Source organism: Macrobrachium rosenbergii, chromosome 21 (genome assembly GCF_040412425.1).
Source record: "Macrobrachium rosenbergii isolate ZJJX-2024 chromosome 21, ASM4041242v1, whole genome shotgun sequence".
Classification (NCBI taxonomy): domain Eukaryota; kingdom Metazoa; phylum Arthropoda; class Malacostraca; order Decapoda; family Palaemonidae; genus Macrobrachium; species Macrobrachium rosenbergii.
In genome coordinates this window covers 6,586,292-6,601,291 of record NC_089761.1, presented here as the reverse complement: position 1 = coordinate 6,601,291, position 15,000 = coordinate 6,586,292, and positions in this window count along the sequence as shown.

Below are 15,000 nucleotides of genomic sequence, written 5' to 3'. Positions count from 1 at the left end.
TACAAATTCTGTAATGAAAAAGTGAAGTTATATTTTTTAATGAAAATAAAACAAGTTCCAATAAAAGATAAAGACTTCAAAAGACACACACTGAACACAAACAACGATTGACTAACGTATTTCAGTTGGTACAGAGAATTCTAAACAAACATCTTCAGAGATTTTTCAATTACTTAATGGTAATCAACTGATATACTTTATCGTTCTAAAAAATTATTAGCATTCCATAACTCAGCTAAAACTTGCACCCATGTCAAGTGTTTCCCCTAAGGAGAAGTTAATGGGCATTAAACTCTTGAGATGAGGTGTAGATTAAAGGAGTCATGTCACCTGATATTTATCAAATTAACTATCTATATTATTTAAGAAAGCACTGACATATGATCTTATACATAGGTCCAAGATCTTAGGTATGCAGACAAGAGTATCCATGTATGTAAGATGGCATGTATGTATATATGAATGCATGTTTGTCTGAATAGTTTAACTTTTCTGGCACTTGAAGTGTTCATACATTTGAACTTACGCCAAATTCATCTACTCTTACGTATTCATGGACTTTTTTTCGTGTGGTCCCGTTGTACGGCGTTATTTCTGCCTAACTCTTGATTATGCAGAACATATGAAATGAACTTCGTTTTTTTTCCCCTTTTTTTATCAGGCTTAAAGCACAACTGAATCTTGCTAAATTGGTCGCTGATGTGAACTGATGAAATGCGGCCGGTTATTCCCCGCATGATATGTGGATTTAATTAAGAGCGCGTATGACATGCAACGCAGTTATTAAGTAAGAGCCATGCTCTGGAACCTAATTCTATATTCAGATGTGTGACACTTATCCTTTGCTGAAATCCATGCGTGGTGATGACTCTCTTTCACTAAAAGTATCGCATGTTCGTTGATGGACACACACACACACACACACATGAAAATATTTTATTTCAGAGGTAGAGCGAATTGGATATTAAAGGACGTTTGTAGCTCAATACTTGTATATAAATCACGGTGATGTGATAAAATTCATTCATAATATTATGGCTGCGTGAGACAAACGCACCATATGGTGGAAGAGAGAACGAGTTTTGTGTTTTCCCGCACAATGACATCACTTGGAACCCAGCTGAGCAAGTGGCAAGAGGTTCATTGACTCATACTGTTTTGGAGGGAATTCGTCGATCTTTTAACATTTCATTCAGCTGATAAGAGACAACAAAGATGGTGGTATGTGCTGTGTCTGGTTGCAATAATCATGATCGCCATCGCCAAGAAAAAGGCATTTCATTTTACAGATTTCCAAAGGATCCATCTCTTTGCAAAACTTGGGTTAATCTGTGCAAATGGAAAGATGATTTCAACGTGAAGAATGCAAGAATATGCTCCATACATTTTGTCCGTGGTGATTTTGGAGAAAGCCTTAGACATATACTTTTAGATTATCATCGTAAAAATGCACGCAAATTGAAAGATACTGCTGTGCCTACTCAACACATGCATACTAAGGATATAACTCCAGGTAAATATTGTTTATTTGCTATATCAATAGAAGAGTATTTTAGTTGGCTTAGCCTATTTTGTATTTGAAATTATCTAAGACAGGGAGAGAGAGAGAGAGAGAGAGAGAGAGAGAGAGAGAGAGAGAGACCCAGTTCAATATTTCTCAGATTTGGTTTATTATCAGCTGACTTTGAACACAAAAATTTTCATTAATCTCCTTATAAGGCATGTTTATAAAGCTTACAATTCAGATCTTTGTATGCCTTCTTTTTGTATAATCATTTTATTTTATAAGCCTATATCTATGCAACACTTTTGCTTGGTGATTGATATAATTTTCATGAAAGTGATTTTGCTGAAGCCTATTATCAACGCTCTTATATTGTTTGTTAACTCTTTGTTGCTATTAGGCTCATTGCTATAAACTAAAACACCTAAGCTTACGGCATATAGGCGTATACTGTAGGTCTAGCGTAACTTTTTTTATGGGACAAAGAAAATTATGACATGATTCTCTCTCTCTCTCTCTCTCTCTCTCTCTCTCTCTCTCTCTCTCTCTCTCTCTCTCTCTGTATTTTTGTCCTGAAGAGCTCGCTTAAAAGGCCTCACTGAACTTGGATGCTAAAAAAGCGTTTTTTTTTTTTTTTTAAGACAATTATAGGAGTCCTTTTAGGGGAGCCCTTCAGGCAGATATATCTAGCTAAAGTGAATTAACTATAGTAACCATACCTAATATTATGGCCAAAACCCTTTATGATTTTCAGTAGGCATATATAAAATTATATATCGATATAGGCCTAGGTCTTTATTAGGTTAAGTAAGACTCACGACAGAATTCTCTCTCTCTCTCTCTCTCTCTTCTTATTCTTACTCAAGTAATATATTTTTTTATCCTGGTCATATTTCATTAACAGTAGATCCGGACCAACGCAAGATGGAAGAAGAACGAGAAGCTCGAGCAGTGAAACGTCAAATGAAAAGAACTGCTACTGAGGGCAATGCTAAATGAAAACAGCAATGTAAAAAGTCAAGGAAATAAAACATAAGAAAAAGTAAAGCCTGACATAGAATAAAAAAGACAATGGAAGCTTTGAGAAATGAAATAGATAGTCTACGGAATGAAAATCCGTTTCTGAAGGCTAACAAGGCAAAAATTGCATCAAAATGTTTAGATCTTCAGAATGATAAGCAAAGTCTTATAAGTGCTATTACATCAGTTAATGCAAAACTTAACAAAGTTAAATGTTTATTGAAATAACTTTTTTCAGAGGACCAATTTCAATTTTTTTTTTTCAGGAAAACCAATCAGAAAATGGTCAGATTCTGACATTTCTTTAGCTTTGTCACTAAGGGCCTTATCGGTACCTGAGAATTTCTTGTAAATTACCATCTCCTAACAACAAAACATTAAATAGATGGGCGAGGCAATTGAACTGTGAACCTGGAATACTTGGGTCTGTAATTCAATTCATGGGAGTTAAAGGTAAAAGCAAGTCTGTTAATCGAAAAATTTCCATGATATGTTTTGATGAAATGAAGGTCGAGGAAAAATGGTGTTATGATAGAGGTAGTGATAGTATATATGAGCCTCATATCCAAGCTCAAGTTGCTATGCTACGGGCCTATTTGGGAAATGGAAGCAACCCATTTATTATTCATTTGATCAACGCATGATAAAAGATATACTATTTTCATTGATTAATCAGGTTGAGAGAGCAGGTTATCTTGTAGATGCATAACATCAGACATGGGAAGCACCAGCTTAGGTCTGCATAAAGCCTTGCAAATTTCTATTGATCAAAATTACCTTGCTATTCAAAACAGGAGTAATATATAAATTAAACCTCCAGGAGTCAATGAACAGAGAAAAATTTAAACATTTATTATTTTAATCACAAATAGTATCTTAATAACGTTACTATTAAAACATTATTGATGCCACCCAGATGATATGGCACTGAACACCATGTCCCTTAGCCTTGAATCTCTCACAACCTATACAAAAAATAACTACCATAAATATAACAGATCCATAATATAGATTCCTACAAATATAAATTTAAGCCACATAACTCCTAGAACCTAAATTTCAGGTAAACCAATCTTTCAATAGGAAGAATATGCCTCTTGAAATTAGTTACTGAACTATTAAAACAGGATAAAAGATCTCTTAAATTCAATAATGGCAGTAAAAATATAAGTTATTTAATTTATGGGACTAGTGACGTGGACGTCAAGAAAAATTACTTCAATAGCTCAATTGATGTGTGCCAACAAAAATGACCAACCTCAAAATAACCAGACGTCTTAAAGTGCTTGAAGAGTTCCCCGTTGATCCATAAAAAGCTTTCCTGTAAAAGTCTCTTGATATTTCCCAGAGTTAATCACAAGTCGTGGTGAGGAAAGTGAAGAGTTGATGGTTGTTGGGAAACAACTGCCGAATGTAAATAAATAAACTTTCTGTTTATTTACTGCTTGAATGGTTTAATAGTCGTTAAACGACATAGCGGGGAAGTTAAATCTCTAATTTGTTGACACACATCTAACATTACCAATAACGAATACTTAAATAACTAAACAAGGGTTAAGAGATCTTTTTAAACAAGAAAAACAATTATATATATAAGAACTTAAGATATATATTATATCTTATTTTATACACTTGTGAACCCTGCAAATATATCTAGGAATGTGTTTGCTTTTGCAGATCCCCAACACCTTATCAAATTAATAAGAAATAATCTCATTGATAATAGTTTTCAGGTTTCAGGTAAAATGATTACTTCTCAACCCATTTCAGAGCTCATAGCTTTGTCTGTAAATGACCTCTAGTTAACTCATAAAATAAATCTGAATCATTTGACAGTAAAAGGTTTCAAGAGACAGAATGTTAAATTAACTATTCAGCTTCTTTCTTCAACGGTAACAAATGCAATCGAGTTTTGTCACAGTAAAGGTGCAATGAAAAGCCCTTATTGTAGAGACTTTTAATATAATTAGATTAATAGATCAATGGTTCGATCTTATAAATTCATGTATGAGGTATGATTCAATAAAGAAAAGCAGAGATGCATTCTCAGGTAATCAACAGCAAATTGAGATTCTTGACAGAATGACTGATTTTGCAAGTAACTTGAGGATCAATGGCAAAGTATATCCATTCCAGAAAGGCATCATTATGTCATGCAAATCAATTAAAGGGTTATATATGTTGCATCAGGATTTTGGTATTGAATATTTGATGAGTAGGCGATTATGCCAGGACACCGTAGAACATTTTTTTGCTTACATTCGTCAAGTAGGTCATTATCATGACCATCCCTCCCCAGTGGAATTTAAGTATAGACTAAGGCTATTTTTGTTAGGTAGAGACAACACCTTAACTAATCATGGCCAAAATGTATAATCAAATGCTGAAACCAATCGTTGTATCTGTGACTTTATTGATTGCGAAGCAAAAAAAAAAAGAGTTGAAAAATCCTGATGAAAGTCATTCACGTCATGTTGATTTAGACACTGAATTATGCGTATGCCTTCATCTTTTGAAAAAAAGTTCCAAATATAACTGATGAATTAGAGGAAGATGATTTTGTAGACTTGAAAGTAGATTCTGAAGATTTGATAGAGACAGAAGCATTGAAATACCTAGAAGGCTATATAGCATATAAGTTCAGGAATAAGCATGCATCTTTAGGTTTCGCAGACACAGAGGGAATAAGCAGCGACTGGATTTCTCAAGTAAGGAGGAAGATTTTATATCGACGTTCTTCTCAATTTTTAGGTCTTAAGGAAATGGTACAGAACTGAAAGCTAGAGTTGCTTGTGTTGATAAATTAATCAATATATTTAAGGGGGTATCAATTCATATCCCTGATGAGATAATGCTTTTTTGTAAAATGTAGAATTCATTCAGGGCAAAAATTCTGAATTCTAAAAAATCTTAATTCTATGGTAAAGTTGTGAACAAGATTAAAAAGATCGTTAAATAATAAATGACAAAAAGATAAAATTATATTTCCTTAGTTAAGTTTGACCTTGCTACTCTGATATTTTATCTCATTTCTAGTGTCGATTTGACAATTCAACTTTAATATTATAGCTCTTATAAAGATAGGTTATCAATTGATAATGTTTACGACACGTAGGACCTACCTGAATAAGATGATTACTTTTATGGTAATATAGCTGTAATTAATCAAGTCAAACTAAAAATACTTATAAAAAAAACATTTTTGCAATTCGCTGTTAGCTGTTGTTTAAAAAGCTAAAAATGTGAGAAAAAAGTCCTATTTAACTTCCAGCTTCATGAAATGAGACCAAACAATTTGTGCAAAATACTAACTAATAATCTAATGCATGTAGGGCCTTGGTAGTCTTAAGATTTTGGAATTTAAATTTCTTGACCTCAAGATTACTTACACACATTAAATCATGATCATAGTAATTATTTTGCACTAATTATTTTCCTTCATTTTGTGGGTAAGGAAATGTAAGAGAATTAAACCCTATAGCTACCTTTAAAGTTCAACTGTTAAGTACTGTATAATTAGGCCTATTAGGCTAGTTCCTAACACAAGAAATGAGGCTAAACAATTGCTGCAAGTTATATACTATAGTAATGATTTTCAATTCCAAGACTCAAAACTAGTCTTTATTGACACAATGAATATTTATTATAGGCATTATTATCCAGGAATACCTTTGCCTAATTTTCTGAAGCAGGAGAAAAAAATTATTTCACACCGCTGCTGAGTTTATTCGGTACCTTAGCATTTATATGTGATATTTTACTACTGATTAGGCTATATGACGATATATTTTCTTCTGTAATGGGAAATATCATTTTATCATATTATAGCTACTTAATAATGAACTAAGTGAACTATAAAACAATGCAATAGTACCCTATGGCTAGAAATGCATTGCAGTAGTATTTAACCGTGAGTGGTTCTGGGTTCTGTTTGACGTCACTGACTCGTCTCGAGCTGTGCTTGATTCCACCTGTTCTTCCTCCACCTTCGGTAACACGACAGAGGTAGGTTGGGTTGATATCGATTCTCATTACAAATACCTGAGTTCGACAGTGTTTTGTAGGTGGGAATCGGTATCAACTTATACCTCACTTGATGGCCGTGTGGTTTAATGCACGTCCCTGTAGTCCTGAGTTCTTGTCTTCCGTGGTTCGAGTCCATGAGATGACGAACCTATTATAAAAAAAAAAAAAAAAAAATTCCCCTTCGGGTAACATATATGAAAATATATTATTTTCGAGGTAGAACGAATTGGATATTAAAGGACGTGTGTAGCTTAATGCTTGTATATGAACCACGGTGATGTGATAAAATTCATTCATATATATATATATATATATATATATATATATATATATATATATATATATATATATATATATATATATATATATATATATATATATATATATATATATATATATATATATATATATATATATATATATATATATATATATATATATATATATATATATATATATATATATATATATATATATATAGGAAATATATATAAAAAGAAACGACAGTGACAAGTAGCCTACTTTAACTACACATCTTCGGGGCACAAATTGAGACAAAGTATATATTAAGTAAGCAAGAAAGCTCTCACGAAAGTAAAGTAAAAAATAAATAGTTTATTATAAGATTGCCTAATTTGCACTTACAAGGGCTCAAATTCAAAAGTTTCCTGGAACATATCTTTATAAAGCAGGTTCAATTATATTCCAAATTATATAATTAGTTCAAAATAAAATTTTTTCTGCCTTTGCCTAATCTTTAGCATGGTGAAAATGACTAAGATGATAAAATAGACCTTAAAGGCTTTTCTTGTTCTAACAAATAATTTATGTTGATTTAATCTAGTAGATGATTCTCTTCTAGTTTGGTCAATATATTTTTTTTTATCAAAATTTTTACATGCAATGGTATAGAGGCAGCACGTAGATGAACTTTTGAAAACTACTTTGACATCGAAATATCTAAGCACCTTAGATAATTCACAAAAATTCCTGTGGTAAGGTAAAACCAACATATGTATGTACAAATTAGACAATGATAAAATAGAGAGTTGAAGGATTTAATTTTTTTTAGACTAGTGATTTTATTATTACGTGTCAGTTCTTATATTGATGATTTTTCTATATATTTAATTATCATTAATATTGCTGTTCATGTTTGTTAACTGAGCTATTTTTATATGCTGATCAACAACTATTAAAAAAAAAGTGCATTTCAGGGTCGTGTCTAATTGATTTTCTTCGATAAAATCTTACCAAAGCATCAGATATGAATCGTATTTTGGAAATAGCTATTTGAAGCCACAGCCTAATTGGGAAAAAGAAGCAGTGATGTCTGATGTTGATAATTAAGGCACTTATCAGAGTAAATCAAAGAAATTTAAAGGGAAACTTAGCTAAATCTAGCAGGCTCGTAGATAGCAGCTAGTAAAACGTCATTACTGAAAGCCCTCCCACTCGTTGATACTGTAGTGTGACGTACTTTACAAGACACCCCGCCCATATACTTTATGAATGAAGACTCAGATGTTGGTAGCAGTAGTAGTAATAGTAGTAGTATATGGGTACTTACTAAATTTAGCTATGTTTTCCTTTAAATTTCTTTGATTTACTCTGATAAGTGCCTTAATTATCCACATTAAATATCACTGTATACAATAGGCACTCCCTTTTTCACCCCCATCACGCGATGGGGAAGCATTTAGGTATGGGGGAGGTCAAATAGGCCTATTAAAGCTAGGGGCCAGGTAGGATTTTAATCTTAAAGCACCTAATTCTAAGTATGCTTTTCCTCTGCCCTCTTTACTGGTTCTCTTGACATATTTGCAGGGATGTCGGACTAACGCTGAGGCCCCACAAGACGCAGCTGGCTTTGGAAAGACAGAAGCTTTCTCATCTCAGAACTGGGCGGATCTATTGCCCCATTCTCCGTTTACGCTGGTTGAGCTACCATCGACGGACAGCCGAGATGACTGTTGGTGCCACAATTATCAGACAAGAGGAGACAAGCTGGCCCATTGCACTCCGTGCCCCCATTATTAAGCCTGCTAACCCTCAATCCTGAATATTCCTGGTCACAGTCGATATCAAGTCTGTTGTGGCCCAAAAATGTTTATATGAATTATTCTCCCATCATGGAGTTCCATCATTTGCATCATCTGAGACTATTCTGTGTGATCGGGGCATGACTAACTGTTATTATTATCATTTGACTGATTGTATTGCACATTGGCCCCCTTATTAATCAGCTTGCTTGTTGCCAATCATTGCATTATTGTTCCATGTGTCTTATTAATGAGTCTGCCCATCAGTTATCATGTCGTACTGTTTGTCTCCTTGTTTCATTGCTAAAGTCTCTGTAAATAAACCCCAGTAAATTTGTAAAAGAATTCTAATTCCAAATGGCGACCTTTCTCATTCACTTGTAATCCAGGGAAAATCTGAGGGCTTTCTTGGTTTCGTGGCGGCATCAATATAAACCTTGTTTCACTTTCTCCCCAACCAAGATGTCCAGTTTATGACAGTGACGACCAATTGCCAGGACTAGTCTATTAGTGTTAATTAGCCTCGCTATTAAGCTAGACTAGAGAAACCAGGAATATATATAATCAATTAATTTAAATTTATGGTAATCATTTCATTATTCAAATGGCACAGGGAGCGATCGGAGCCGAGAACTTTGGTAAAAAGTGTGTGCATGTTCCTAATATTAACCCTTAAACGCTGAGCCTCCATTTACAAAAGTGTCTGTTGTATGCCGGCGGCGTTTGGGAGTTAGCGCCGAAGCGGAAAAAACATTTTTTTAAAAAATCACAGCACGCTTAGTTTTTAAGATTAAGAGTCACTGCCTGAAGTTTAGTATGCAACCATCAGAAATGAAAAAAAATATCATTATCATATACAAATATTGAAATATATGACAGCATAAAAAAATTTCATATATAATTGTATACATATTGCGCTGTGAGCAAAAGGGTTAAAGCTAACGAGTTGTTTTTTTTTTTTTTTGTATTATACACTAAATTGCGATGATTTTGTTATGTAACAAATTGTAAAACGATCAAAGCAACACAGAGAAAATATTATCACAAAATGATGCATGAATTCATAACGCGCAGACGTAAAAAAAAATTTTTTTTTTTTTCAGAAATTCACCATAAATCGAAATATTGTGCTAGAGACTTCTCGTTTGTTGCAAAATAAAGGTAATTGATTGAATATTACTGGACTGTAAGTGTTTTAGCTTACAATTGCAGTCTTCGACCATTTCGGTCGAGTTAAAGTTGACTGAAGGTAGAATTTTTTCTATTTATCGTGATTTATATGAAAATATTTCAAAACTGATAAAAGCTACAACCATGAGTTATTTTCTGTTGTATTCTACACGAAATTGCACACATTTTCATATAAAATACTTTATGTAACGGCTAATATAAAACGGTGCAAACATTACGACAAAGTGACAAAAGAATTTCTGAGATGTTCAGCCGAGTTACAGCGCAGACATAAGGAAAAAGTTTTTTTTCAAAAATTCACCATAAATCGAAATATTGTGCTAGAGACTTCAAATTCGTTGCAAAATGAAGGGAAATGATTGAATATTACTAGAATGTAAGATTTTTAGCTTACAATTGCGTTTTTCGACCATTTCGGTCGCGTTAAAGTTGACCAAAGGTTGAAATTTTGGCACTTATCGTGATTTATATGAAAATATTTCAAAACTGATAAAATCTACAACCATGAGTTATTTTTGTTGTATTCTACATGAAATTGCACACATTTTCATATATAAAACTTTATGTAACGACTAATATAAAACAGTGCAAACATTATGACAAAGTGACGGAAGGATTTCTGAGATGTTCGGCCGAGTTACCATGCGCGGGCGTAAGGAATAAGTTTTTTTTTTTTTAAATTGGCCATAAATCGAAATATTGTGCTAGAGACTTCCAGTTTGTTTCAGAATGAAGGGAACTGATTGAATATTACTAGAATGTAAGATTTTTAGCTTACAATTGCGTTTTTCGACCATTTTGGTCGAGTTAAAGTTGATCGAAGGTTGAAATTTCGGCACTTATCGTGATTTATATGAAAATATTTCAAAACTGATAAAAACTACAACCATGAGTTATTTTCTTTTGTATTCTACATGAAATTGCGCACATTTTCACATATAAAACTTTATGTAACGACTAATATAAAACGGTGCAAACAATACGACAAAGTGACGAAAAAATTTCTGAGATGTTCGGCCGAGTTACCGCGTGCGGACGTAAGGGAAAGGTTTTTTTAAATTTACCATAAATCGAAATATTGTGCCAGAGACTTCCAATTTGTTGCAAAATGAAGGTACATGATTGAATATTACCAGAATGTAAGAGTTTTAGCTTAAAATTGCGTTTTTCGACCATTTCGGTCGAGTCAAAGTTGATTGAAGGTTGAAATTTGGCCACTTATCGTGATTTATATGAAAATATTTCCAAACTCATAAAAGCTACAACCATAGGTTGTTTTTGTTGTATTTTAAATGAAATTGCGCATATTTTCATATATAAAACTTTCTGTAACGGCTAATATAAAACAGTGCAAAAATTACGACAAAATGAAAGAATTTCTGAAATGTTCGGACGAGTTACTGCGCGGACATAAGGAAAAATTTCATTTCAAAAATTCACCATAAATCGAAATATTGAACTAAAGACTTCTAATTTGTTACAAAATGAAGGTAAATGATTGAATATTACTAGAATGTAAGAGTTTTTGCTTACAATTGTGTTTTTCGACCATTTCGGTCGAGTCAAATTTGACCAAAGGTTGAAACTTTTTGTAGTCGACGTACGGTACATCCACTCGTCACCCGACAGACAATTTTAGTCGACTTACGATACGTCCAGTCGGCGTTTAAGGGTTAAGGGAATAAGAGAAGTGATATTAATATTTCTTCAAAGAAACGTAATTCTCTTATCGTATAATCGTTCATAACACAGGAGAATGCATAGGCTTTTTATATTAGCGAAAACAGAGAGGTAGGCGCGAAGTCTCCGCCTCGCAAAATTTCTAGTGTGTAGGACAAAGTGTTGAGTTGCCGGATGAGTGAATAAAGGAATTAGGAAGTGGTTAGTTAGGGAATTTTGCATGTGTGAGCTAGAACCAGTAGCTAAGAGTTTATTTCGGAATAGTTACGGCAAAGAAAATGTACATTTCTTAGTTAGTGATAAATTTTGAAATAACCATTAGCTTACAGGAAACCATATAGAGATATCTGGCATTTACACAGCTAGCAAGAAACGTGTGTTCAAAACAGTGCATGAGCAGAATATCCCAGTGTTGGAGAAATAAAAACAGTTCCAAGAGTAGTCTCTAACGACCCTTCCAGTGCATATTAAAATAAAAGCAAAGTAAAGTAAAGACAGTGCTGATATTCAAAGTTAAATAATTCATTTCGCATTTAAAATCTGCACTTAGCAAGAAAGTAGAGTTTTCCTCCAATTCCACTTTGTGCTCTGTCGCCCCCAAAGCAAGAGCGAACGATCAGCTGTCCTTTTCACGCGCATAGTAGTCCCACATCGTTCGTTCAAGGAACGAGCCTCCTCCTTGTGTGCTTAACGGAAACCAGGAAACTTTGTACCATACCATAGCTTTTGATGCATGCGAGACAGTAGCCATTCCATAAATACTTAAACCTTAACTTAACGTAATTCTGCAAAAGACTGTATTTTCTCTTGAGACTAGAAGAAAACCACTTTAACAAATTTCATAACAAATACATGCCATTACATAACACTCACCGAGAGAGAGGGAGAGATTTTTTTCCTTCTCTTCCCTCTCGTATTCATTCATTTTTATACGGGACCGACATAATTTACTTACGAGTTTGGGAGCCAACTCATGAATTATAAAAGGCAGATGCAAAGAATTATATTAATACTTAATCTGGAATTTCAAATTCATTACCCAGAAAAAATTTTTATCCTATACACAGTGCGTGGTTTTGAGCACTTGTGTTTAACGAATAAGCGCACCTAACAGTTTTTCTCTTTCCAAGTGCTTCAGCTCAAACCATTTATCATATGCTATAAAGCGCATATATGTTACATCTCATGATGTGTCATCCAACTGGAGTGTGGGAGTGGGGTATATCTTATCTAAGACTTGCTTGTTGCAAGTGCTAAAAAACACTGTACATTGTGTGCCTCCCTCGTAGCATACCTGTCCTCATGTCAAGCAGCGCCCACTAGTTCTCATAACTAGCTACCCACTCGTGTCACATCCAGTTTCCATTCCTCTCAGTGCCCCTAATCTGTGGCACTGCTAAGCACCCAATCACTGAAGCACTTATCTTTCTCCTTTCACTTTCCTTTCTCTTCCCTTCTGCTGGAGTCTCTCATTTCCCTTTTACTCCCTACTTACCTTCTGCTCAGGCAGAGTACCTCACCTTCAGTGCCAATTCATGCACTGACATTGTGCATTGCTCCACGGAGCGCACCGGCACCACAGTGCCACCCAACCAAAGCAACCTCTTTTAAGCCAATTAACAGTGCGTCGGCCCATAAGAACCATAGAGCCTTCAGGAGCACTCCATTTACTAGCGTATCCGCCTATAAGGACTCAGACTTCCTTCAGGAACGCTTTCACCTAGTGTGACCTTCGCACGGCACACTCATCCACAGTGCCACATCATTCAAAGGTGCCACTCATTGAAGTGCCACTAATCTAAGGACACTTCCTCATCGTCACAAACCTTTTCCTCCGGGAACACCCAAGTAACTCACTCAGCACCCCTTCCCCATCAGCAACATGTCAACCGAGGAGCACCAATATTTTAGGAATATAGGGAAGGAGGACGGTCTTTCAGGCCAGGCCCTTCAAAAGTTTGTAAGGGAACAGATTGCTGAGAAGAGAAAGTATGAAGAAGAACAAAGGCAGCAAGAAGCCGAGCAGTGGAGAGAAGAAGAAGAAAGAGAAGAAAAAAGAAGACAGCACGAATTAACCCTCAAAGACAGGGAGCTTGAGTTGGAGAGAGCCAAGAAGGAAAGTGCAGAAGCTTTAACAGCACAACAAGCCTCTAGCCCCACTCCATCTGCCATAAATACCTCTCTGTCGACAGTCAATAACCTTGTCGGAAAATGGACTGAAGACGAGCCGGAACAATGGCTCGAAGAGATCGAATTCCTCTTCGAGACCTATGACGTCAGCCTGGCTGAGAGGGCCTTACTGCTTACCAGGCACCTAGACGCGAAGGCTAAGGCTGCTCACCGAGCCCTGGAAAGAGATCAACAAGGGGACGTGGCTGCGATCCGTGAGGCCATCGCTAAGGCGTATGAAATCACCCCTGAGAGGTGAAGACAAAGATTCAGTGGTATGGCTAAGAACATCGGCTGGTCCTGGACAGAATGGGCCTGTCACAAGACCCAAGCTGGACCTGCTGGTTAGAGTCTATGCGGTGCGACACGTTTGAGGATTTGTTCAACCGGACCATGCTGGAGGACCTCTTCCAGTGTGTGCCCGGGCCATTGGCTGTGTATCTTAATGATAAGCAGCCAGCCACCCTCAAGGAAGCCTGCCACTTAGCTGATGCCTGGGAGACATACAATCCTTCCCATTGCACCTTGCAGCGCAAAATAGTTCCACCCGGACACCCATCGGGCCTCAGTCACTCACGGAACGACCCACTTAACAAACCTCCTTGCCCCATCTGTAAAAGGTATGGCCATGCTGAAGCAGAGTGCACCTATAAAGATAGCAATCAGCAGGGCAACAACCCTTGGCAGCCTACCAGCAACCGTCGGTCCTCCTCTCTGCCTAATTCAACACCGTCTTCCCAGCACACTGTCACTGCCGGGAAATCAACATATCACCAGGGCTCCTGCCGAGACTGTGGAGCTTCAGGACACTCTTCTGCTGGGTATCCTGCATGCCCAAAACATGTGGTCACTCCCAGGCACGTGAACATGATTAGTGCCACCGCCTCCATAGCTGAGCTGCCAGAGAGAACTCACCCTGAGAGGGTCTGGACACAGTCCATCTCAGTGGCTTCTCCGGATGGTTCCAGATCCCCAGTGCCCCTGCCAACTACTGCCGACACTGGCTCAGACATTAGTCTGATCGATCGGACCCAAGTGCCAGCCAGTGCCAAGGTAGAGCAGCACACCAAGTGGACCGTGACCTGGGTGGACGAACTGTTCCTTTCTGTCCCCACAGTTGAGCTCAGGGTGATCATCCCTTGGAGCAACAATGTGCATTGTCTTGGCATTGTCAAGCGAATTAGGCACAGAGTGGAGTTCCTGCTTGGTCGAGACATCCTCTGGGGATGTCCCACCCCAACACCACTCTGTTGCCTGACTGCTTCCGCCAGCACATCCAGCGCCACTTCTTCGGATAGGGACACAGCCTTTGTGACAGCTGTGCCACCGTCAACCGAACCTAATCCACCACATTCACATTCTAGGCCT